General features: G+C 43.7%; 1 protein-coding gene across 1 annotated transcript in view; it reads right to left on the bottom strand.

Moving 5' to 3' along the window:
* The window catches only part of LOC128248719 (max-like protein X), a 33584-nt gene that overhangs the window by 24743 nt on the left and 5577 nt on the right, over positions 1-3264 (bottom strand).

Raw genomic sequence — 3264 nt, 5'->3', positions numbered from 1 at the left:
TGGTCCTCACGGCGCAGAACGTTGGCAATTTTTTTCTTATCTGCTTCCCCTCTGGCTAAATAAACCTGTCTCCTAGCTTCCCTTCTGGCAGTCTGATACAATTCCCTGCTACCACCGTTCTTCCAGTCCTTCCAAGCCTGTTTCTTTTCTCTAACAGCCCTGTCAACAACATTGTTCCACCACCACGTTATTTTGGGTTGAGAGGGGACTTTGCACCACCCACAGATCTGGTCAGTGGCCCTCAGCAGGTTGTCCCGTAGAAGTCTTCTACATAGTGGCGCCTCCAAGTCTCTCTCTTTGCAGCCTCATTAAATGCAAGTGAGCCATCATCCATGCGGACACATTTCTCTCCTACATCACAATTCTCTCTCACACACTGTCTTGCAACACGAAACACTTGAAGTCTTTGGTTCTCATGACACAGAACATTTGCAAATTTTCTCTTATCTGCTTCTCCTCTGTCCAAGGAAACCTGTCTCTTAGCTTCTCTTCTGGCAATCTGATACAATTCCCTGCTACCACTGTTCTTCCAGTCCTTCCATGCCTGTTTCTTTTCCCTAATGGCCCTGTCAACTACATTGTTCCACCATCATGTTACCTTGGGTTGAGAGGGGACTTTGCACCATCCACAGATCTGGTCAGTAGCTCTCAACAGGTTATCCCGTAGGAACCTCTAGTTGCTTTCCACATCATGTGATGCTATATCCTCCTCTATTTTGTCCGAGACCTTTGGAGATATATGCTTGAGAAGACCTGGCAAGCCAAGTGAGACTGTAACCGTGGCCTATGCCAGTGCAGCATAACAGGCCCATTTAAGAGTACCCTTCAATCATTGGGCAACAAACTGTGCTTGCGAAGACTTGTCAAGTCAAGTGAAGTCATTGTTGTGGCCTATGACAGTACCGCCTGATTAGCACGTAAAAAGCACCATTTGTGCATGATCATTGCCAGTGCCACCTGACTGGCTTCCATGCCAGTGGCATGTAAAAAGCACCATTTGTGCATAGCTGATGCCAATGCTGGCTGACTGATTCCATGCCGGTGGCACATAAAAACACGTCTCTAAATCTTTGTCCATTCGCAAGATCCTTAAGCTTCCAAACCCTTCTTCTCTATGCTGGTCATCTTCTGGGCATCCATTTAGCCCTGATCCTGAAGTCGCTAACTACTAATCTATATTGTGGGGTGCATTCTTCACCTGGGAAGGTTTTGGCATTTATAAGTAGCCATCTTTCCTGTTTCCTGGTGAGGATGTAATCAGTTTGACTAGTGTGTCTACCAGAATGGTAGGTGAATAGGTGAATGGCAGGTTTCCTGAAGTTAGTATTACAAACCATAAGATCATTTGCATCGCAGAACTACAGCAGCCTGGATTCCGCCTCACCGTGGGAACCAAAACCATAACCTCCATGTACGCCCCCTGCATGTTGTCCAACATGCCCATTGAAGTCACCAGCCACAAAGAGAAGGTCCCTGTCATTCATCGATGAGGTAGTCTGCAAGAGGGTGCCATAAAACTGAGGGGCATAAGCCGAGATAATGGTTGCTAACCCATGCTGAAGCACTAATCTAATCTTAAGTATTCTATCACAGACTCTGACTACCTCGATTACCTTATCAACCCATTTCTCTGCAAGAAGTATACCCATGCTCCCGACCCTGTCAGTGTTCCTTGCCCAGAAAATCTTATACCTGTGTTCTTTGCCTTTAAGGAACCTAGCAGAACTCCCTCTCCACCTTACTTCTTGGATGCAACACAAATCTACATGTTTCCGTTCAAGTATCTCAACAATCTCACCAGACCTACCTTTCAGTGTGCCTACATTAAGTGTGTCAACTCTGAGGGTGTGGAAGGTGTGGGCCTGCAAGACCCTGGGATGGGGAACAGCAGCATCATGTACCTGAAAAGAAAGCTTGCATTTGGCAGAACTCAAACATACAATAGCCTTCAACCTGCATACACTACACCATCATTTTATGCGCTACATGGTCACTACATTTTATCTCAAATCCAGAAAGAAGCCCTGTTCACTGGAACATCACTGAAATGTGCCTATTTTCCACAGCTGAATGTGGATCATGCCAAACAAAGTTCCCAGAGCACATACCAACAACACTCTGCCCAACCAGAGTTATCTGCTCAAATTTCACCAAACAGGTAATATTGTGGGAGCTGACTGTGCCCTGATTAGAACAAAGGAAGCTCATGAGAGAAAGCTTGTCAAATACCAGGAGCTAGTAGAGCAGTGTAGAACTCAAGGTTGGCAGATATGCTACTAGACAAGTGAAATAGAGTGGCAGGGTTTTGTGGAGTGTTCATTCTGCAAAGTGCTGAGTGGACTTGGAACCCCTAGTTTGCTACTGCTGAGATGCAAGTTGGAATTTTATCAATACCAGCTGGGTTGACTGGATGAGGGGTCTAATGATGCAAGACTCAAAACTCCCTAAAACCCCACAAATATCACTGATGATGCACCTTAAAGAATTTGTGAGATGTATCCTGGAGCTACACATATACATATAGAAACATGCATGTGTGCCCGTATATATAACAAGTGATAGAGACAGAAAATGGAATATACAAGAAACTTTGTTGCTCACAACGATCATTTCAACCCATCCTACATTGATCCCTTCTGGATGGGATACTGTACAACTTGTTGTGGTGCATCACTCAATGCAGAATTCTCTTATCAGGTGATTTTACAAGAGGTATCTCGTTAAATATACCCTGTTTTGCTCAGTTTTAATACAGCATGTTTTTAGTGACCGCAGATTTAAGCCTTTAGGCAGGAATTGCGAGGGACAGATTCTGTCTCTAAAGTCGCTAATAAAATGCTGCATTAAAACCAAGTGAAACAGGGTTTATTTAATGGGATACCCCATGTAAAATCACCTGATGAGACAATTCTGCACCAAGGGATACACCACGACCAGTTGTACATTATCTCACCTGTGAGGGATCAATGCAGCATGGGTTGAAACGATTATTGTGAGCAATAAAGTTTCTCATATATTCCATTTTCTGTCTCTATCATTTGTTAAATACTCAACAAACACTGAGGAATTCCTGAGGTAGATCCAGCTATGCTTGTGTAAATACCATGGATGATGTCAGGTAGCCATAGGCAGTGAATGTACTTCACCAGCTAACTACTAGGCACATACCCAATGCTTAAATAATTACTTATATATATCCATATGTATGTGTGTGGGTGTGTCTGTGTGTGTGTGTATATATATATATATATATATATATATATA

The sequence above is a fragment of the Octopus bimaculoides genome, chromosome 9, assembly GCF_001194135.2.
Source record: "Octopus bimaculoides isolate UCB-OBI-ISO-001 chromosome 9, ASM119413v2, whole genome shotgun sequence".
NCBI classification, from domain to species: domain Eukaryota; kingdom Metazoa; phylum Mollusca; class Cephalopoda; order Octopoda; family Octopodidae; genus Octopus; species Octopus bimaculoides.
This window is presented reverse-complemented; position numbering and strand designations above follow the sequence as displayed.